Source organism: Natrix helvetica (assembly GCF_964273705.1).
Source record: "Natrix helvetica genome assembly, chromosome: 5".
Lineage (NCBI taxonomy): Eukaryota > Metazoa > Chordata > Lepidosauria > Squamata > Natricidae > Natrix > Natrix helvetica.
Window position 1 is genome coordinate 103,479,783 of NC_138551.1, and position 23,520 is coordinate 103,503,302.

Sequence of the window (23,520 nt, forward strand, 5' to 3'; positions counted from 1 at the left end):
TTGTCTACCGTAAGATATTGTCTTTCTGAACATTTAATTTATGTAATGCACCACAAATATTTGCAATTCTTTAGTTTTTGAATGCAAACAAGTAGGAGCAAAAAATAAAGGAAAAAAAGAACAGGCTTCAGTAATAGATAAAGTCTTAAGAAATAGCTTTTGATGCCCTTAAAATAGAGGGGCCTTTCTAGGGACTTGGAGAATTATGGGAAACAAACTTGCTCAAAAAAATAAAATACTTTCACTTGCCAAAGCATTACATGCCAGATCGTGTGTTGCAGTGAAAGTGACTGCATTCTTTCATCTCCCTTCAGAGATCTTTAGTCTGATTTGTTGAGTGACATAAGGGAAAACTTTGTCATCAGATTTGTGTGACAATAACTATCAGCAATCTGCTTGGGACAGCACTCTTATCCATGTCCTCTTTTTTCATCATCAGTGACTCTGGAGGAATGTGTAACGTGATCGCTTGTGAAGTGGGAGAGAGAAGGCGCAAAAGGCTATCTCACTTTGTTGGGCTGTTCTTCAAATAAGATAGGCAGCCCTGCCTTATGTAAAAGCTAAGGTACTAAGCATGGTGCCATTTGGACTATGACTGGAGACAACACGTGCCTACAGGAGGCAGATAGAAAGACAATCACATCTCTCCTGACAAAATTCATCTTTGAAGGTCAGTGAGGATGTGAGTCAGTGGTGGGTTGCAGGCGGTATGCCCTGGTATGGGTGTACTGGAGCCTGCCCGGACCACCGGGTACCGCTCCGGTATGGTGTTCTGGAGGGCTCACCCTCCCGCGCTGCTCATTTGTCTTTAAAGTCTTGGGTGCTTCCGCGCACGCACACAATGCATACAGTGCCTGCGCAATGCTCCGCCGAGCAGTTGGAGCATAGCAGAGGCTCGCGGAGGCATCGCTGGATGGCAAGATGCATGCGAGCTCTCCGTGCATCCATGTGGACAACGCTGGACCCTTTCCAACCATACCAGTTGGAACGGGATCCGGAACCCACCACTGATGTGATTGCTTCTCTCTGCCACTGAGATGGATGGATGGATGGATGGACATATGGAGGTACAGATAGATAGGTGATAGGAGAGAGAGAAGGAGGGAGGGATATATATATATATATCCCTCTGTGTGTGTGTGTGTATATATTAGTGTTGTGTTACATATTAGGCAGATTTGTTATCAGCTGAGCCAGGGAAACAGGTATGTATTTGTGTTACAACCCCTGGTATGCCCAAATATGTGAGGGATATAAGGAGGAGAGCCTGTGGCTTAGTGGCTAACAAATCTGCCTAATATGTAACACAGCCCAGGTTCAAATCCCAGTAAGGGTATGGCTAGCTGATGAGAGCTAAATAGCTTGAAATAGATCTATACTAGTCTCCCTTTATTTATTTATCAGCACAAATACAACACAAATATAAAAAGGCAACATTTAAAATAAAAATATGGTTTTCTGCCTGGATGGTCCTCTGTAATGAGCCAAAGGACAGAAAGGGGGAGTAGTGAGCTCCCTCCCATATTTGGGCATACCAGGGGTTGTAACACAAATACATACCTATTTCCCTGGCTCAGCTGATAATGAGGAGAGCCTGTGGCTTAGTGGCTAACAAATCTGCCTAATATGTAACACAGCCCAGGTTCAAATCCCAGTAAGGGTATGGCTAGCTGATGAGAGCTAAATAGCTTGAAATAGATCTATACTAGTCTCCCTTTATTTATTTATCAGCACAAATGCAACACACACACACACACACACACACACACACACACACACACACACTGTGTATATATATGATAGGATGGATGATAGATAGATAGATAGATAGATAGATAGATAGATAGATAGATGACAGACAGACAGACAGACAGACAGACAGACAGACAGACAGCATCGTTCCTTGAAAATAAGACCCACCCAGAAAATAAGCCCTAGCATGATTTTTCAGGATGCTTGTAATATGAGCCCTTCCCCCCAAATAAGCCCCAGTTAAGATAGTCAGCCAGATGGACACATTTCTACTGCATTTCCCCCAAAACAAGACCTAAGCAGAAAATAACCCCTAATGCATCTTTTGGAGCAAAAAATAATATAAAACCCAGTCTTATTTTTAGGGAAACATGGGTAAATACGGATGGAGAGAGAGGGGGGGGAGTGAGGCTGGGAGGGAGGGAGGGAGGTAGAATGGATGGATGTATGGTTACATATAGTAAGTAGCTAGCTAGAAACTAATTAATTCTAAATTCTGCCTTAGGCATGAAAACAGTTGGGTGGGTGGATTGGGTGGATAAGGTACCAGGATTGAAACTGGGAGACCATATGTTCTACTTCTGCCTTAACCCTGAACCTAGTTGAGTGACCATGGGCCAATCAATCTCTCTGAGATCTAGGAAGAACAAAATGGCAAACTATTTCTGAAAATCTTACTAAGAAAATGGCAGCGACTAGTCCAGGCCATCACCAGCAGTCAAGAGGCTCTCAAAGGCACAATGCACCTACACACACAATCATCTTTCACCAGTCTTCTTGTGAACCCAGTCAAGGCATTCCAGGGAGGATAAGGTGCTGAAATGCCAATAATGTTCTTTACTGAGATTGATAGACCCTGCCATTACCAGCAATACTATTCCCCACCACCAGTGGTGGGATTCAGCTAGTTTGAGCCGGTTCAGGCGAACTGGTTGTTAAATCGCTGACAGGCCCTGCCCCTTCTTGCCGTGCCCCTTACAGGAGTACCCATGGGCCCCATTTTGGCTCCCAGGTAAGTTCAGGAAGGCCTTCTAGGCACACCTACTAGGTGTGTGTACAGTCTGACCCCACCCCCCAGCCCATTTTTGCTCCCACAAGGCTGCAGAGAGGCTACTAGGCCCAAAATGGGATGTGGGGGGGCAAGTGCATCCCCCTGCAGCCATTTTTGCTTCCGGGGGGGGGGGGTGCAAGAGGCCAAGTGCTGCCTGTCACACCCCCTGGCCTCACCCATCATGGCCACGCCCACCCGGCCGGTCATTAGGGCAGAGAACCGGTTGTTAAATTATTTGAATCCCACCACTGCCCACCACTGCTTGTTTTTCAAATTTGCTAGATTTGCTGAGAAGAAAAATAGTTCATGGCACCTATATGGAGAATGATTTTAAGTGGCAGGGCCTCACACAGGAACTGTACCTATAAAATATGCAGTAGGTCTCACATGGAGAAGTCTGCCAATACATAGCAACCTTTCAAACAAGGATCGACCGGTTTAAACCAGAGTGGCAAACATGCCCAACTATATCATAAGCCTTCTGACCACCCCAGAAATTGTTTGAGGTGCAAAGATCTTTCAGTGCGAAATTTTTCAACATGTTGGACAGGAAGAACTAATATTTCAAACCAAGAGTGTTCGGAATTTGACAAGGAAATCTTTGAGTGCCACTTTTTCAAATGGAGAGTTCTCCATTCGAAAAGCTTTAGCATATTATTCCCACCTGGTCTACTTTATTCACTATAATTCTGTTGCCCCACAGATTTAACAAAGTCTAAGGATAACATTGTGCAGAGGAATCATGTATTTAAAAAAGTATTGAAGCAGGCATTACTTCAAACACACTGCAAACCCAAACACACAGAGAGAAGTATAAGTATGGATTATAAATTTAAATAAGAGGAAAAATCAAGATTTAAAAGAAGCACCTGAAACCAGTTAACTCCAGTTTAAAATTGGAAAGTTTTTGTACGCCAAAATATTTTATCCCTTCTGACTGGGAGGATAAAGTTGCTGCAACAGTGTATAACTTTAATAAATAAAATAATGTGACCTCATTTAACACCTCATTTCTGATTGGCAAGCTCAGCGTCTTAGCCACTGAGCCATCCCGCCCCTTTTATAAATAGAAGGGAATAAAAAAGGTCTTCCAGGAACAATTCGTGCCATTTTGCTTATCCACAGTTTAGTTTAGCTGGATTTCATTATGTATGTATGTATGTGTGTATGTGTGTATGTGTGTGTATGTATGTATGTATGTATACACATACACATATGTATGTATGTATGTGTGTGTGTGTGTATGTGTGTGTGTGTGTGTGTGTGTGTGTGTGTTATGTCAAAGCACCTGGCATGCCCAAATATGGGAGGGAGCATACTGCTTCCCTTTTGCCTTTCAGCTCCACCCTAGGAGCCTTCCAGGCAGAAAACATTTTTTGTGTTGCATTTTTGTTGATAAATAAATGAAGGGAGACTGGTATAGATCTATTTCAAGGTATTTAGCTCTCATCAGCTAGCCATACCCTTACTGGGATTCGAACCTGGGCTGTTTTTACATATTAGGCAGTTATATTAACCTCTAAGCCACAAGCTCTCCTCCCTTATCAGCTGAGCCAAGAAAATGATTAAGTGTTATATCAAAGCACCTGGTCCTAGGGTGGAGCTGAAAGGCAAAAGGGAAGCAATATGCTCCCTCCCATATTTGGGCATACCAGGTGCTTTGACATAACAATCATTTTCTTGGCTCAGCTGATAAGGGAGGAGAGCTTGTGGCTTAGAGGTTAATATAACTGCCTAATATGTAAAAACACCCAGGTTCGAATCCCAGTAAGGGTATGGCTAGCTGATGAAAGCTAAGTACCTTGAAATAGACTAGACTCCCTTCATTTATTTACCAGCAAAAATGCAACACACACACACACACACACACACACACACACACACACACACACACGAAACATCTCTTTCTTTATTTACAGTGGGGAAAATGTTATCTCAGAAGCTCCCAGCATCTTTGACTGACAACCACCAATGGGAGATGACTTCAAACAATATTTGGGGGTAGAGGTGCCCCAAGTTGCTTCACAGACAGGATTTCCTTTAGAGAAAATTCATGTCTTTAATTCAGTAGATCAGGCTTCATGAATGAATTATGACATCAGTTTCTTTGGAACAGAGTCTATTCCATCACACTTCTCTCATCGCTTTTATCTCTCGGTGACATCTACCCACTGGGGGACCCTTTTCAAACTGCACCTCCAAAGTTGTAGTTGTCCACAACAAACTTGTGCAACATCAGGTACACACCTCTGTGCAAGGCACACCGATCATGTAAGGAAAATCTTTGTTTTCTTATCAATGGACCTTTCAGCTTGATGAAGCATTCAACAAGAAACCAAGAACGTATTTAAGGAAAATTCAGCCTTTGTGAAACATTTAGCATCATGGCACTTTGTTAGTTGATCTGATGTATGATTTGATGCATACTGTCAGCCAAGATTTTTTTTAAAAAAAAGAGAAATGCTTTTGTTTATTTGAGGTTGTGGGCATCTAAGAAGCAGGGGAAATTTGAAAGGACAAGGGATATAACCTCTTCACTCATGGACGGCAACTTTCAGATGAGAGTATGCTTAGGGGAGGACTGAAAAGCAGAAACTGACTAGCCCAGCAGTGAAAAAGCCATAGTGATATTTGATTATAGAAATATATAAAGAAATTAGTTTGAATTTCTGGAGGGAATCCTAGCACATTAACTGTTAAATCGGGTGAGTGAAGGCACATGTGTTCTGAGGTGGTTTCTTCTGCAGCCGGCGCAAGGTGGGAAACGGGTTCAAATTTTCGCGCCGGCTTGGTGCGATCACTGCGCATGTGATAGCTCTCATCTTCGCTCTCCAAGCCTTCAGGCTCTATGGCCTTGCGATGCACGCCTGCGCTTTTCCGCACGCTCTTTGGACTATTTTGGCGCTGCAGGGTTTCCGTTGATTTAATTGAAGACTCAGTAGCCCTGGCTTCATCTAGGGCAATTTGGAGAGTCAGATTAGTTTTTGCTAATAACCTCCTCTGCAGGCCAATGCCCCTAACACCGCATATGATGCGGTCAAGTAGTAGTTCATCAAGATCTCTAAACTCGCAGTACGCTGCGGCCTTTCTGAGCGCCGCAACGTATTCGTTGATGGATTCCCCTTCTTTTTGGGTATGGATGTTGAATTCGTGCCTCCGGACACATCCTTCACCATCTCGAACACCTGTGGTCCGCAGTAGCTCAGGAACATATTCTTTTTCCAGCCTTCAGAAAGGCCCATGAGGTCATTGGCTTCGAGGAAGCAATTGGACCTCATCATGTAAGATTCCCAGTGTTCAGTGTCTGGGTTGTACAGAGTTGGTGGGGCTTGTGTTGTCATCTTGTGTTCCTGAGTGCGTTTGAATTTGCTGCTCAAAGATGGCTGCTTGATGCCGCGCTGTGCTCCAGACTGGATTGACTTGCTGGATTGTCGTGCTCTTTTTGTCTGCCTAGTTGCCTTCCAATCCCATCCTCGTCGCCAGTGTTAGATCGGGTGATTGAAGGCACACTCAGGCTTCAGAGTAACAAACAGCTCTTTATTAGTACAAGTCAACTATGTACAATCCAGCTAAGGTTCAGTCTGACAGCAGCGCTTTTATAGGGAGCTGTCAGACCCTTCGACCAATCATATTGAATCTCTGTTCCTGCCGGAACAGAGGACTTTAGTGTAAACAATTACCAATGTTTCTGGTATCTAACATTAACCAATATCAGTTTTGGGAATTGACCTTCTCTATCCTACTTTTAGGCAGAGAAAGATACTCTTACTGTATATCTACCTACCCCATGGGTGGGATTCAGCTGGGTTGGACCAGTTTAGGCAAACCGGATCTTAATTTTACATCTGGTTCACCGAACCGTAGTTGCAAAGACTGGCTGGCCCTGCCCATCCTGCCCGTCCCCTACCAGGAATCTCCATACAGCCCGTTCATCATGCCAGGAAAATGCAGGGCCTGCGTGGAGGCTCAGGGAGGGTGCAAAATGGGCATCCCGGAAGTTCCAGAAGTCTAGAAATGGGCCCATTTCCAGCCTCCGGAGGGCCTCCAAAGCCGAGGAGAGGCCGTTTTCTCCCTCCTGGAGGCTTGAGGGAAGCCTCTGGAGCCTGGGGAGGGCGAAAACACCACCATCACCATCCCCGCTGTGGTGCAGGAGGCTGAATAGGCCATGTCCACCATTACCACGCCCATCCAGCAACTGGGCAGAGAACCGGTTGCTAACATTTTTTAATCCCACCCGTGACCTACACGATGACTCTTTCCTGCTCTTTCACTGTCTCCGTCATATAAAATAAAGCCAAACTTTACTTCTGGTCACATGTAATTTGATTGGCAGTTGTATGGAAGTACTTTGCAATTGCTTTCTTCTGTCCTGCTGTGATTTAAACGATTCAGTCTACGGGACTGGAGTTTCATGACTGCCTTCTCTCTTAATTAGGTAGTCACCAGTTAAGCTCCTCTTAGATAACTTCTCAAGATCATCCAGCTAAGTCTAGAAGGCAGAGTGGAGGAGCTAGAACGAAGCTACTTCAACAGTCCCAGTTCTAGGTAACTACATCTAGATCCAGCCCTTGGCATTTTAGAGTTGGAAGATGCCTCCAATGTAAGGCGAAGCCACATCATCTTTGGTTGATTCTTTTAAGTTATGCAACATCAGAAGATGTGGAGAGACCTGCCCATAGAATTACCAAGAGTCAGACATGACTGAATAGATAATAACACCTTTTTCTTTCTTTCTTTCCTTCCTTCCTTCTTTCCCTCTCTTTCTTCCTTTCCTTTCCTCCTCTCTCTCTTTCTTTTTCTCTCTCTCTTTTCTTCCTCCCCCCTCCTTGTATTCCAGTGGGGAACCTGACATCTCTGAAGGCCATCTCTTCCTCATCAATCCATATCTTTTAAGACCATTTCCCAAATGTTTATGCAAAAACTATTTCTGTGTAGTTTCTGGGAATAAACAGATCCTGATATTTGGAACAAGAAGAGCAAACAGAAACACAGGCCATTTCGCTAACCTGCAAATAGTGAGGGCACTCACATTCTCACAAGGTTGCAATCCTGCCCCCATTTATTTGGAAGCAAAGTCCATTTAGCACAGAACAAAAGTTTTGAATTTTCTTTGCATAAGACCAGAATATCAACTGACAGTGTTGCACATCCAGAGAATCCATGGCAATAATCACAGTGTGTGTGTGTGTGTGTGTGTGTGTGTGTGACCTGAAGAGAAGAAGTGAGATCCTAAATTCCCAACATGAGCAGAAATCGGGCTCCTTCCTCAAAATAAAACTTTCCTTCCATCCCTGATTTTTTAAGGAACCAAATTTTAATGAAGAGAAAAGCAAACGTTTACATTTTGGCAGGAAAAATCAAAGGTAGAAGTATAGATTAGGGGAGACCTGGCTCAAAAACAGTAACTGTGAGAGGGACCTTGGAGTCCTAGAGGATGATCACTTGAATATCAGCCATCAGGGTGTAGCAGCTGCCAAAAAAAGCTAATACAATCCTCAGTTGTATAGACAGAGGCATAGAATCAGGATTACATGAAGGATTAGTGCCGCTTTATAAAACCCGAGTAAGACCATACCTGGAATACTCATAACCAATTTTGGTCACCATGCTACAAAAAAAGGTGTAGAGACTTTGGAAAAAGTTCAGAGAAGAGCAACTAGGATGATCAAAGGTCTGGAGACAAACATATGAAGAATGGCTGCAGGTTTTGGGTTTGGCTAGTCTAGAGAAAAGAAGAATTAGGGGTGACATGATAGCAGTATTCCAGCATTTGAAAGGGTAACACAAAGAAGAGGCAAAGCATCAGAGGGCAGGACAAGAAACAATGAATGGAAACTAATCAAAGAGTAGAAGAAACCTGGATACATCCCCAAACCCCCACAGCTTCAACCTTAAATTGTCTACTGTGGACCTTACCCCATTCCTAAGGGGTCCGTAAAGGGGCCGTGCATAAGCGCACCAGCGTCCCTACCCTCCCTGTCCTATTGTCCCCATTTATTCGTACCCATTTCCTGTGTTCATGTCCATGTTTATACTTATATCTGTTATCTCATACATGTTCGACTAAACAAACAAACAAACAAACAAACAAACTTCCTAACAATAAGGACAATTAACCAATGGAACAGCTTGCCTTCAGAAATCGTGGGCGCTCCATTACTGGATATTTTAAAGAAGAGACTAGACAGTCACTTGTCTGAAATGGTAGAGGTTCTCTTACTTGAGCAGGGATTTGGACTAGAAGACCTCCAAGGTTGCTTCCAATTCCATTCTAATTCTAATTCAGTTCTATTCTACTCTACTCTACTCTAAATTTGCTCTGCTTTGCTTCCCCAGAGGCTAGAAGTATCCTACAGTTTTGGTCTCCCTGCTGTTTTCGGAAAATAGTTATCTGACCTTTCCAGGCTTGCTATAAACAGATCAGGCCTGTCAGCACCCGCCAGTGAGATCTCCCAAAAAGCAGAAATGGGTGGTCCTGCAAAGAGATTCCAGGAGAATCTATCTGAGTGTTGCCAACAATAGCAGCATCTTCTAACTCTAAGGAGGAGGCTTTTGATAAGGGAGGGGGTATGTCAGGTACTGTATGTTGGATAGAAAATTCTGATTTGATAGGTCAAGAAGATTCGGACAAGGGCACTGAAATAGTTCTTGTAAATGCTGGTCTGGAAAAGGCACCCCATTCCCCGAGCCTGCCGCCTTTTCTCTCCAGCAGACACCCCTGTCTTTCTCTCTCTGCTTTGCCAGCAGATTACTCTTGTCAGCTGTCTGAATTCATCACCTGGAGAGCCTCTTCTGAAATGAGACAGTGGTGGGCCATGTGAATTTATATCAAGGAGGCAGGGCAGTAGCCACATGCATTGGTGTGTTGAAGAATCAACCCATCCAGTGCCCATCAGGACCTCACATGTGTTTGAAAAATAAAATTGGAAAGCCAATCTGTTCAAAAGTGAGAGGCTGGGCTTTAGCATCAACTGGATTTGCAAGAAATCCTCTCTGTTGGCTGCCTAAACATTCATACTCACTTTTTTTATTTTTTTTCCTGAAAAGGTGGATTTGTGGCAGCAGTCCAAAAGTGAAGGTGATGAGCATCATGGTTTGGGAAGCTCTTTCTCTAGATTTCCTTCTGGCAAATGGGGATTAATCTTTTGCCCCATGGCAGCTATACATACATAAATACATACATACATACATACATACATACATACATACATACATACATACATACATACATACATACACTGTATATGAGATAGGGACATGGTGGCTTAGTGACTAAGACACTGAGCTTGTTGATCAGAAAGGTCGGCAGTTTGGCGGTTCGAATCCCTAGCGCTGCGCAATGGAGTGAGCTCCCCTTACTTGTGCCACTTTCCTCCAACCTAGAAGTTCAAAAGCATGTAAAAATGCAAGTAGAAAAATAGGAACCCCCTTTGGTGGGAAGGTAACAGCGTTCCATGCGCCTTCGGCGTTTAGTCATGCCGGCCACATGACCACTGAGACATCTTCAGACAGCGCTGGCTCTTTGGCTTTGAAACCGAGGTGAGCACCGGCCCCTAGAGTCAGGAATGACTAGCACATATGTGCAAGGGGAACCTTTACCCATGGCAGCTATGTTGAAAAGAAGGATTTTACCAAGGTTGCCATTTAGGGTGACAAAGATACCTGTTGCAAAGGGAGAACTATGAGTTATGTCAACTTAACTACAAAACAGCTCCAGTAAGTACTTTGGTTTGCAAGGATCAAAATTAGATAACAAAATATGCTTTTAGAGGAGAGCAACTGGGATTTCATAGGTAGCAAGCATGTTAATGTAAGCAGCATGAACAACTTAAGGGAAATTCTAATCACAGACACACACACACACACACACACACACACACACACATGTTTTCAGTTTATTCAGAAATGGAAAAGGAATGGAACTGGCCATAGAATTTTACCACATTGACTGCTTTTATCCAAATGGAACAAATATATTAAGGAGGAGGAGAATATGAGGAGAAGGAGAAGGAGAAGGAGGAGGAAAGGAAGGAGAAGAGGAGGAGGAGGAGGAGAGAAAGTTGAAAAGGAGGAGGAGGAGGAAGAAGAGGAAGAAGAAAAGAAGAAGAAGAATCACATGAACTTCAATATAGATAATTGACTAATCAATTATTTTTAGGAGGAAGATCGGGAGGGGGAGGAAGAAGAAAAAAGAAGATGAGAAGGAGGAGGAGGGGAGGAGAGGGGAGGGGAAGATAGGGAGGAAGAGGAAGATGGGGGGAGGAGGAAAAAGAGGAAGAGGAGAAGTAGTAGGAGTGATAAGATAGCTGGTTATTAGCCTGCAGCTAAACCCTAATTTACTGGACGTTTCTGTGCTCAGAAAGAGCCCACAATGATTTTTTTGAACATTGTTCTAGTACCATCCTACCTTCTGAAAAGAACTGAATGGCCAAAACAATCAAGAAAACTATCAGAAAGGTTTGAAAATAGAAAGATATTGCAAGCCATCTCATTGGAACCCGAGAAGCAGAGTGTCACATTTCCTTTCTTGGGGTATATTGAACCTCTAATTTTTTCTGAGCCTCATAAAATCCTGCCATTTTTTTCTTCTCTTGGAGCTCAGCTCTGAATCCCATTCTTTCACCATTTAAAAAAAAATCTCACCTAGCTGACATTCTCAGCTGCATTGTTCCCACCATCAAAAGATTTAAGCTGAAGTTTCACCAAGAGATAAAACAATAGATACGGCAGAGCTTAGCCATGGACAGGTGAGCTCATATCCTATCTACCTTTCCTACACAGAATCTTTGAGATGTTATGAGGTTTGCATAAAAACCCATGAGATCATTAACAAAGGCAATATAAAATGTGGTAAAGAAAGAAATAAAGTCATTGTCCAAGATAACTTTATACAAAATAAGCTTCCCTTTTTATGACCTTGTATATCCCTTAATTCAGGGTAGAGTCTGGGCGACTGGTTGGAGCTGAGCATTTACTAGCTGGATGCCCTTCCTGATGCCACATGTAGTTCACAGCAGATATTTTTTCTTTGCGCCCTGGGAGAGAAATATCTCTCGCTACCTATGTAAAATATTTTGCACTACTACATCCAATTACACGCAGTACACAAAAGAGAATTGCTTTTCCAGCTTCATGAGTCCTACAAATTGATGCTCAGTGAGAACACACGACCTTAGATTAAAAAAAAAAACAAAGATAGGAAAGCCAACTCACAGACAAGAAACCACTTTCTTAGAAGCTTCTTTAAAGCTTTTGGTATCCCAGTAATATTCCCAGGACAATTTGCAGACAGAGAATTCCAATCAGTGCACAATGCCATTCAAACAATTCTGTTTCTATAAAGGTAGTCTATTCTTCTGTGAAAATCTAACACCAAATTTGATCAGCCCAACTTAAATTGAAATGATTGTGTGAAAGTCTGACTGACTGACTGGCTGACTGACTGATTGACAGATTGACAGAAAACTTTGTTGTTGTTGCTAGTTGCGAAGTCAGGTACGGTGCATCATGACCCCATGGACAACGTTCCTCTAGGCCTTCCTGACTTCTACCATCCCCCGGAATCCATTTAAGCTCACACCTACTACTTCGGTGACTCCATCCAGCCACCACATTCTCTATAGTCCCCTTCTTCTTTTGCCCTCAATCTTTCCCAGCATGAGGCTCTTCTCCAGTGACTCCTGCCTTCTCATCAGGTAGCCAAAGTATTTGAGTTTCATCTTCAGGATCTGTCCTTCTAAAGAGCAGTCAGGGTGGATCTCATCTAGGACTGACCGGTTGGATTGTCTTGCAGTCCAAGGGACTCGCAGGAGTCTTCTCCAGCACCAGAGTTCAAAGGCCTCCATTGGCACTCAGCCTTCCTTATGGTCCACCTTTCACAGCCATACATTGCAACTGGCAAGACCATAACCATTGACAGAAAACTAGGCTATCCATAATAATTATAATGTGCAGCTTTGCTTTGAGGCATTGATTTATAATACAGGTTAATCACTCGATTGCTGCAATACTAAAAGGTTCAAACAAAAGTTAGTGAGACATCTTCACTGAATTATACAGCCTTGTGGGTTGTTCCTTGAAAATGTGTCTGCAATCAAGCAAACAAAAACATTTTATTTTCATGCAGTTGCGCAGTCACAGCTTTGTGGAAACCACACGTTTCCTTACGTATACTGAAAAGGCAGCCAGTTACTTCTCGTTTTATCCTCACTTTGCAGCGAACTGAAAAAATGTGACGATTCGGGACTACTTTCCATAGCAACAATTCATTTGGATTTGGAAATTTTCGTTCTAGCTGTCTTGTTGTTGCTGTATCATATTGTATATCCTGCCCAATTTGTGATCTCCTTTTAAAAGCCCTCCACTTTATGAACTATTATGAAGATTATGAGGCAGCTAAATAAGAAACATTTTATGGATTTTCTCTGGGGCAATGCTATTTTGAAATGTTTAGATAAGTGCCCTCGGCTCTGGAGAACTACATGGACAAACAGTGACCATTACAGTCTCTAATAATAATTCACTGTAGGTCATAGGTGGGTTCCGGTTCCCATCGGAACCAGTACGCTTCAGCGGGGTTGGGCGTCCTCGTCGGGCACGCGTGCGCACGCCATTGCCCTATGATGCCCCAGCTGATCGGCAGAGGTCGCGCAGGCTCTGTACGCTGTGCATGGGAGCACAATTGGCCCACTTCCCTCAAAAAGCGGTAAGGAACGTGGGTGGGTGGGTGGGCCCAATGAGCCACCATTCTGGTACAGTGGCCCCTACTCCCAGCTACCACTAGTACGCCCGTACCGGGGCATACCACCCGGAACCCACCACTGCTGTAGCTCCTTCAAAGACCTCCTGATGACCTGCTTCAGTTCTCTTCCCCAATGTGTCTTCTTCTAATTCCTTCCATAATACTAAGGACAGTCATTTTACTAGTCCAGGGATTGGCAACCCGCAGCTCTGGAGCTGCATGTGGCTATTTCATCCCTCTGCTGCGGCTCCCTATTGCTCAAAATATGTCTCACAACCGCCAATGTGCGACACCTGCCAGCACGAAATTTATTGAGCATTTCAACCCCCGGTAGGCCAACCATGGATAAATCCAAGAAAATGAAAGTTTCAGAAGAAAACAGAACATTTAACGGTACGTGGGCAGATTCATTGGCTTTCACTGCTGATGAGACTGGTTTACCAGTATGCTTAATATGTAGATTATTTGAAAGTAACCTTCAACCCAGCGTCTTTTTTTTTCAGAGTTCAAAATGTTTTTGTTACATGCAGAAATAAAAATTTGTTTTCTCTGTAGCAATTCATTGATTTCATAAATGCAACAGACTGTAGTGTGTGTGTATGTATGTATGTATGTACACACACACACACACACACACACACACACCACCTCTGACTGGCCCTGCCCCCATCTTTTCTTTGCCTCCGAGTCCCAGGTGATCAGGAGGAAATTGAGATTTTCCAGTATCCTTCCCCTGGAGTGCAGAGGGAATGGGGATTTTGCAGTATCCTTCCCCTGGAGTGGGGAGAGAATGGGGATTTTGCAGTATCCTTCCTCTGGAGTGGGGAGGGAATGGGGATTTTGCATTATCCTTCCCCTGGAGTGGGGAGGGAATGGAGATTTTGCATTATCCTTCCCCTGGAGTGTGGAGAGAATGGGGATTTTGCAGTATCCTTCCCCTGGAGTGGGGAGGGAATGGAGATTTTACAGTATCCTTCCCCTGGAGTGGGGAGGGAATGGGGATTTTGCAGTATCCTTCCCCTGGAGTGGGGAGGGAATGGAGATTTTACAGTATCCTTCCCCTGGAGTGGGGAGGGAATGGAGATTTTGCAGTATCCTGCCACACCCACCAAGCCATGCCCACCAAGCCATGCCCACAGAACCAGTAGTAAAAAAAAGTTGAATCCCACCACTGTAAAAAAAACAACAATATATGCAGTGTTATCTTCATTTTAGATGTCAAAAGGGTTTTGTGGCTCCCGGTGTTTTCTTTCTGTGGGAAATGGGTCCAAGTGACTCTTTGAGTGACCCTATACTAGTCCATCATCCACTGGCATTACACTCCCAGAGTATATGAGCTTCTGCTTGCTGATCGTTTGGGAGCATTCAAACTTTGCTCAGTCTAGGGTCAACGTATCCATGGCACTCTTAGTCATCTTATCCTGTCCCAGAATTCAAAGGGGCCTCTCTTCTTTCTCTCATTCTTTCTCAGTCCAGCTTTCACAGAGACTCATTACTTTATGCCACCAAACGGAGTAAAGGAAGGAAGAGAAGTCACACAGATGAGTCACGGGATGACCTGCTTTTTGTGGCCCACCAGTGGCCAGTGAAGCTGGTGACAGACTCAGACAGTGAGGAGGTTGGGGAGGAACCTGGGCCAGTCCTGGAGTTTGGGGAAGGCTCTGATGAGGGCTCTGTGTCGGAGGCAGAGATGGGGCCAGAGCCGTATGCCAGTTATTAGCTGCTTTCAGAGTCAGACATCAACGAAGCAGACGAACCGCTGGAGGCTGTTCCCAGTGTGCGCATGCACAGAGCTGTCAGTGGAAGGGAACAGCTAAGGAACAAGGATTGACTCAGGAGTAAAGCCACAGGAGGAATAAAAGAAGGGCAAAAGGGGAGGAGAGTTTGCAGGAAACAATTCATTCAATTCATTCGGGTGAAGATCTGTTCCTGACTTCTTGCCAAGTAATTGCTGCTACAGCATGGCATTTGGAAGATATCGGCCTGTCAACCCTCCAAGCCCAATAAAGGTCTGTAGATGTGAAATCTCTTGAAAGACTATTGGCTGGGACTTTGCTGCAGAGGAATTGACTTTAAACTAAATAAAAGGGGTTTTATCAGGATGAGGAGTTGGCTTCATGCTTTTGGGAAGCCTGGGTCAGAACATGCTTTTACCACTGTCATGACTTATGACCATAATTGCTAGGCTCAATTACGGTCATAAGTCAAGGACTACCAGTAAGGAGTTTTAAAGCAAGAATTAGGGCTAAGACACAGAAACTTCAGGCTTGTGGTAAGAAACACACTTCTTTCATTAGTGAGGTCATTAGAATAGAATCTCTTCAAATATTTTTAATCCCTTCTTAGATTAAAGAAGTAGCGTAGGTGATAAGCTACTAAAAATAACCCCTCTTCTATTTGTTGGCTGTTTAGCTCTATCTCTACCTCATGTTATTTTCTTAGCTTCCTCACAATCTGTCAAACATTTTTACATGAAAGTCAAATTGACTGACAAAGAAATCCAAATTCTTCATGTCCCAAGGGTGCTTTTTCAAAAGGCAATTGGACTTTGTTTTTCCTTGAAGACGTTTTTTGCTTCTCATCCAAGAAGGTTCTTTAGTTCTAGCAAATCCAGTTGCCTTTTGAACAAGCTTTTTTGGGACAACCATGACCTGGATGGCTCAGAATGTCCATATAACATATCCTTCATGTTTTCACCTAGGTTTGTTTGTTTGTTTGTTTGTTTGTTATTTAGTTTGGCACTCTTGTACAAGATAACAAGAATATGAATAAACATGAATAAGAACACAGGAAATGAGTACAAATAAATAGGGACAGTAGGACAGGCATAGTCGGCACACTGGGGCACTTATGCACACCCCTACTGACCTCTTAGGAATGGGGTGAGGTCAACAGTAGACAGTCTAAGATTAAAGTTATGGAGGTTTGAGGATGTAACAATAGAGTCAGGTAGAGCATTCCAGGCATTGACCATTCTGTTGTTGAAGTCGTATTTTCTGCAATCGAGTTTGGGGCGGTTTACCTTAAGTTTGTATCTATTGCGTGTTTTCTTCCTTAGCATTTTAATTTTCACTTCTCCAGAGTCTTCTTCTTTTCAGTTCTCCATAACAGTCCCCTCTTTATCCTTTCCGGAGTCCAAAAAAACAAAATTATATACTATTTGACTACTTCGTTGTCAACTCTATATTTATTAAATGCACTAGTTGGCATTACCTTTACCTTCTTAATATTTCAATTTGACTTTCATGATGAGCTGTCTCTCTCTATTTTCAGCTACCAAAATGGCCTTATCTGCATATTTCAAAATGTTAAAATATTTTGGACTCCGAGTTTGATTGCAGCTATTATCTCTTCTAATCAATGCTGTTCTTAGAATAGAGTTATCATGTCAGTTAATCATTCTTGAATATATATGAAGTCCTATTGCGATAGTGTACTGGTAAGAAAATGTAAGTCTGAGCTTCTATTATCAGTAAGATATTATCGATATTCTAACAGTGAGAATCTGCTATGGTGGCTATAATTAGAAGAGATTTTGTTAACCAAACTGGTACAAAGTGCCATTAAGAATGGAACTTGAAGGGAAATGATTCATCGGTCTACATTCTTTGCATAAGAAATTGAATGTTAATCAAAAACTTCCCTTAAACATCTCTGACTTTTTTCTTTGACTTGAATTCTCAACTTTTTCAGTGGTCTGGAATTCTCTTCCTTTTTGTTTTCAATAAGTCTTAGCGTATAAATCTGAGAGATGAATCCCCCAACTCTGTCTGTCTGTTCTTCTCCTACATTTTACATCTGCAGTGTTTCACTTAACAACCATGGCAAAAAAAGTCATACAATCAGGTCGTTCAATAACCATCCCCACTTAGCAATGAAAATTCTGGTCCCAATTAATTTGAGGACAACCTGGATGCAAGTGACACTGGGCAGCTAAAGTTTACAGAATGTGGAATAGAATACAGAATAGCAGAGTTGGAAGGGACTTTTGGAGATCTTCTGTCTAACACCCTGCCCGAACAGGAGACCCTGTACCAGGGGTGTCAAACTCAATTTCATTGAGAGCCTAATCAGGGCTTTGGTTGACCTGGGTGTGTGTGTGACTGGGTGGGCGTGGCCAGCTTGATGCTACACTGGCCCAATCTTTTCTCTTCGCACTAAGTAGACTGGGCTGAAGCTACTTTGGCCTGAACTTTCCTCTTCGCATTGTATAGACCAGGATGGCTCCACAGGCTGGATCCAACCACATCCAGCCCCCAGGTCTTGAGTTTGACACCCCTGCCCTATATCATTTCAAGCAAATGGCTGTCTAATCTCTTAAGAACCTCCAGTGGTGGAGCACCCACAAATGGCTTGAAGGCAAGCCATTCCATTGATTATGTGTTCCCACTGTCATGAAGTTTCCAGCCATTGCTTCTTGTTCTACCCTCAAGTGCCTAGTTTGACTCCCTCTTCTTTGTGGCAACCCCTGACATATTGGAACACTGCTATCATGTCTCCCCTAGTCCTTCTTTTCATTAAACTAGACATACCCAGTTCCTGCTGTTCTTCATATGTTTCAGCCTCCAGACCCCTAATCATCTTTGTGGCTCTTCTCTGCACTCTTTCTAGAGTCTCCACATCCTTTTTTTGTATCATGGTGACCAAAACTGTCACTAAAACTAAAACCAGTTTAAAGAAATTATTTCCTAAACTGTTGCACAGATTAAATAGTTGGCTGAGCACCAGAGAGCCACAGACATTAGAATTCTTGAGCCAATCGCCTTTCAGTAAAAGCAATTGGGCTATCTTAAGTTCAGCAATCAAGAAAGATCAATTGCATTGAATGAATGAAGCTAAACTGGAAACAATCGCTATTTCCCCATTTACCATGGAAGGCAAGTCAACAATGACCCCTAATTATGAAAAGCAACACTGAGTCCAAATTTGTCAGCTGCCCTTCCCCAAATCGACACCTCTGGATGGCGTCCAAGAATCAAATTACACCCCTCTACACAAATTTGGACACAGATTATTTCGGATGCTGTGTCCCGAAAGCTGAGTCATGAACGAATCAGAGGAAAATTCCGCCAGCATCTCATCAGGATTTATGTAAGCGCTTACTTGCTTGGGAGCCCAAGAGTAGGAATTTACACTCACGGTATATTTGGTGCCCTTGCTTTTTAGCTCCTCCTGGTCCTTTAGAACAAAATTGCTTCTCATTGTGCTTTCTAAGGGCCATTTCACACATTAGGCTTCTAAGCCTTGAGACTTTTCTCACCTAAGGGCTGAAGTTTGAAGACTCATTCAAAAGCAATAGCTGTTAAGGTTTTATTCTCATAATTGCCAGCCGCATCTGGGTAGGTGCTGTTGGGAACATTTCGATTGAATGGCCGTTTCAGCCTTAGACCAACTCCAAAAAGCTGGGGACGTTGCCTTTTAGGCTTTCCTGTTTATTCATTCACCAAGTGTGTGTTTGGGTGGGAAAGACAGAATGAATTGAAAAGCCTAAAGGCAGAGCACCGGTGGTAAGCCTGTAATGGATAATTTGTCCATCAGATAGTTCAGTAATATATACTTTTACAGGGTAATCCTATTTAGGGCTGGCTGGGGCTGAAGACTCAATCTTTTAAAGGTGCATCAAAGAACACCCGAATGCAAAATCAGCAGCTCTCTGCCGAAGCTTACATTAAAAGGTAAAGGTTCCCCTTGCACAAATGTGCTAGTCATTCCTGACTCTAGGGGGTGGTGCTCATCTCTGTTTCAAAGCCGAAGAGCCAGCGCTGTCCGAAGATGTCTCTGTGGTCATGTGGCCGGCATGACTCAATGCGGAAGGTGCATGGAACGCTGCTACCTTCCCACCAAAAGTGGTTCCTATTTTTTCTACTTGCATTTTCACATGCTTTCGAACTGCTAGGTTGGCAGAAGTTGGGACAAGTAATGGGAGCTCACTCCGTTACGGAGCGCTAGGGATTCAAACCGCCGAACTGTCGACCTATTTGATTGACAAGCTCAGTGTCTTAGCCACTGAGCCACCGCATCCCTGATCATATTAATTTATATTTGCTCTTGAGGCATAGAATTATATTGTGTACATCCATGCCGAAAGAGAGAATGGGTGCAGGAAAATCTATTATTTGCAATTTAAACAAACAAAAATCTCAGGTCTTTGTACGAGATGATGTACTAGAGGTACTTTCATTAAAAGTTGACAAATTATTTTGAGGATCGGGTATTTTAGCTCAAAGTTTCGTGGTATTCTTGAGCATTGACATATTTGGATAACAGTTAGGATTTCACTTGGCTTCCATCAATTAAAGAAAGTCTGTATTGATGGATTTAATCTCTGTGATGCGGCGTGTGCAATTTGAAGTGTGTAACACTCTGTATAATTCGAACCGCTGAACTGCCGACCTTTCTGATCAACAAGCTCAGTGTCTTAGCCACTGAGCCACCCCGTCCCTAGTATAGACAGTCCTCGACATATAACAGTTCATTTAGTGACCTCTCGAAGTGGCAACGACATGGATAAAAGTGACTGTTTTTCACACTTATGACCTTTGCAGAATCCCATGGCCATGTGATCAAAATTCAGATGCCTGACTCATATTTATGATGGCTGCGGGGTCTTGGGGCCACGTGAAAACCTTTTGCGACCTTTTGACAAGCAAAGCCAATGGGGAAGCCAAATTCACTTAACAACCGTATTACTAACTTAACAGCTGCAGTCCACCAAACTAACCCATGGAACTTGAGACGTTTGCTTCCACATAAGCAGAGGCAGAACTGCAATGTTAATCTTCCATCTGCTTTGGAAATCAACTGATCTCACCATCTCAAACACTGAAAACCACGAAGCTGCGTCATGACATCTGCAGGCCACATTTGAGATGCAATGCCACCTTTGAAAACAAATGCATATTCTCTGGATTAGGCATGATTTGGATTAGGGGGCAGGTGCTGTTACCGGTTTTCAAATCTCTCTTTGAATAACGTGTGTGTGTCAAAGAGAGAGAGGCGGAAAGAGAAAGAGTAAGAAAGAAAGAAAGAGAAAGAAAGGAAGGGAGGGAGGGAGGGAGAGAGAAAAAGAGAGAGAGAAAGATAGAAAGAGAGAGAGAGAAAAAAAAAAAGAAAGAGAAAGGGAGGGAGGGAGAGCGTAAAAAGAGAGAGACAAATATAGAAAGAGAGAGAGAGAGAGGAAGGAAGGGGGAGAGAGAGAGAGAAAGAGGGAGACAAAGTTCGAAAGAGAAAGAAAGAGGAAGGAAGGAAGGAAGGAAGGAAGGAAGGGAGGGAGAGAGAAAAAGAGAGAGACAAAGATAGAAAGATAAAGAGAGAGAGAGAAAGAAAGAAAGAAAGAAAGAAAGAAAGAAAAAGGAAGGGAGGGAGGGAGAGCGTAAAAAGAGAGAGACAAAGAGAAAGAGAGAAAGAGGAAGGAAGGAAAGGAGAAAAGAGAGAGACAAAGATAGAAAGAGAAAGAGAGAGAAAGAAAGAAAGAAAGAGAAAGGAAGGAAGGAAGGGAGAGAAAAAAGAGAGAAAGATAGAAAGAGAAAGAGAGAGAAAGAGAAAGAAAGAAAGAGAAAGGAAGGGAGAGAAAAGAGAGAGAGACAAAGCTAGAAAGAGAAAGAGAGAGAAAGGAAGGAAGGGAGAGAAAAAAAGAGACAGACAAAGATAGAAAAAGAGAGCGACAAAGATAGAAACAGAAAGAGAGAGAAAGAAAGAGAAAGGAAGGGAGAGAGAAAAGAGTGAGACAAAGATAGAAAGAGAAAGAAAAATAGAAAGAGAAAGAAAGAAAAAGAAGGAAAGAGAAAGAAAGTGGGAGAGCGACACAAGAAAAAAAGAAAGAAAGAAAGAAAGAAAGAGAAAGAGAACAAATTTTGTAGGGGTTCTAAAATTTTGTAGGGGTTCTGGGGTGGGGGGGTTGGAGGGTCAGGTCAGGAGCGAGGACAGAGCCAGGTCGCCAGGTGTGGTCGCGAGCAGAAGGAGCGGAAGGAAGGAGGAGGGGGAGGATGTCGTTCCGGTGCAGGGCCTCTTGATTCCAACGGTCGTAGGGAGGGGCAGATACGAGGACAGATCAAAAACTCGCAGTCGGTTGGGAGACCGTGGGTGCTGGTTACACCCGGTCGTTTGTACCAACCCCCGCGTTCTAGGTGGTCAGGAGCTCCAGGCCCAGGGCCTGAGGCTGTTGTTATGCAATGCGAGGTCCGTCGTTAATAAGGCCCCCCTCATTCACGATCTAATTTTGGAGGGGGAGCCGGACCTCGCGGGAATAACGGAGACCTGGCTGGGCCACGAGGGAGGTTTACCCCTCGTGGAAATGTGCCCGCCAGGTTATCGAGCATTTCACCAGCCCCGGGCCCAGGGAAGGGGCGGTGGGGTAGCAGTGATTATTCGGGAGGACTTAGAGCCGAGGGAGTCCACTGTGCCACAGACGTCCGGATGTGAATCCCTTGTGGTGAAATGGGGCCCTGGGAGACAGTTGGGCCTGCTGATAGTATACCTGGCTCCTCGCTATACATCAGCGGCCCTGCCCGAACTCCTCGAGCTGGTCGCATCGGTGGCGGTTGAGACCCCCAAACTTTTAGTGATGGGGGACTTTAACCTGCCATCGGTGGGAGGAGCATCTGAGGGGGTTCGGGAGTTCATGGCCTCCATGACAGCCATGGACCTGACTCAATTGATTCAGGGCCCGACACACGAGGGAGGTCACACCTTGGACCTTGTTTTTGTCTCTGGCCAGTGGCTGAATGATCTGGGAGGAGGAGACTTAACCATCACTCCGCTGTCATGGTCAGACCACTCACTCCTCCGACTTGACTTCCCTGGAGCTACCCCCCGCTGCGGGGAGGCGGAACCAGAAAATACTAGATGGTTCCGCCCCAGGCGCCTGATGGAACCAGATAGGTTCCAGATGGAGCTTGGGCCACCTCCTGTAGCCCTGACCCGCCTTCGGGTAGAGGACCTGGTGGTCGCGTGGAACAACGCGACTACCGGGGCCTTGAACCGGGTGGCGCCTTTGTGGCCTCTCCGGCGGCAACGATCCACCCTGGCCCCTTGGTTCACCGAGGAGCTAAGGGTGATGAAGCGCTGCAAGAGATGCCTAGAGAGTCGTTGGAGATCCTCCCGTTCCGAATTTGACCGAACACAGGTACGAGCCCATTTAAGGACGTACCTTGTGGCATTGAGAGCGGCCAAACGTCAATATTGTGCCGCTCTCATTGCATCCACGGAGAACCGCCCTGCCGCCCTGTTTCGGGTGTCCCGCTCCCTTCTGTTTCAGAGGCCGTGGGAGGCCCCTTTACAGGGTAGGGCAGAGGAATTTGGGAAATACCTGCAGGATAAAATCGCTCAAATCCGGAAGGATTGGGTCCCTTTCAGTGGCCCAGTGGAGATGTCCGTGGCGAGTCTTGAGAAACCAACCTGGGAGGAGTTTGATTTGGTTGCCATCGAGAATTTGGACAGAGTGCGTGGATGACTGTGACCTACCACATGTTTGCTGGACCCGTGTCCCTCCTGGCTTGTACTGGCATCCTGGGAGGTTACACGCGACTGGCTCCAGGGCCTAGTGAACGCTTTGCTGGGCGAGGGGTCTCTTCCAGCCGCCTTGAAAGAGGCGGTGGTGAGACCCTTGCTCAAGAAGCCTTCCCTGGACCCTATGGAGCTGGCCAATTACTGTCCTGTCTCCAACCTTCCCTTTTTGGCGAAGGTTGTAGAGAGTGTGGTGGCTTATCAGTTTCCACGACATCTGGAGGAAAATGATTATCTAGACCCGCGCCAGTCCGGCTTTCGCCCCGGACACAGCACGGAGACGGCCTTGGTCGCGTTGGTGGATGATCTCTGGAGGGCCAGAGATAGGGGTTGTTCCTCTATCCTGGTCCTATTAGATCTCTCGGCGGCTTTTGATACCATCGACCATGGTATCCTGTTGCACCGACTGGAGGGGTTGGGGGTCGGAGGCACCGTTCTACGGTGGTTCGGCTCCTACCTTTCCGGCCGGACG

General features: G+C 44.4%; 1 protein-coding gene across 6 annotated transcripts in view; it reads right to left on the reverse strand.

Annotated features, from left to right (window-relative positions):
- The window catches only part of LDB3 (LIM domain binding 3), a 176,121-nt gene that overhangs the window by 120,185 nt on the left and 32,416 nt on the right, over positions 1-23,520 (reverse strand). The window lies entirely within an intron of this gene.